The following is a 265-nucleotide window of genomic DNA, read 5'->3' as shown; positions in this document are numbered from 1 at the left end:
TGACGAGGGAGGCTGCAGCCCCCGCAGCACCCCCCTTCCCGTGCCACTGATCTCCTGATGAGCAGATGGGAGACAGGTGGTGCGGTCGGCTCAGGCTCCAGGAGATCTTGTACGCCCTCTGGTGGAGAAAGTGGACAAACCTCCAGATCCCAACACACTTGGCCAGACTGACAGTGTCTCTGGGCTGCAGATCATCACTCTGGACAACATGGCTCAAAATGGCATAAATCAAAATGGGGGTCTGAGACACACTTAATATATTAAG

The sequence above is a fragment of the Cyprinodon variegatus genome, unplaced genomic scaffold (genome assembly GCF_000732505.1).
Source record: "Cyprinodon variegatus isolate N-32 unplaced genomic scaffold, C_variegatus-1.0 Scaffold398, whole genome shotgun sequence".
Taxonomy (NCBI): Eukaryota; Metazoa; Chordata; class Actinopteri; order Cyprinodontiformes; family Cyprinodontidae; genus Cyprinodon; species Cyprinodon variegatus.
Note: the sequence above shows the minus strand (reverse complement) of the source record.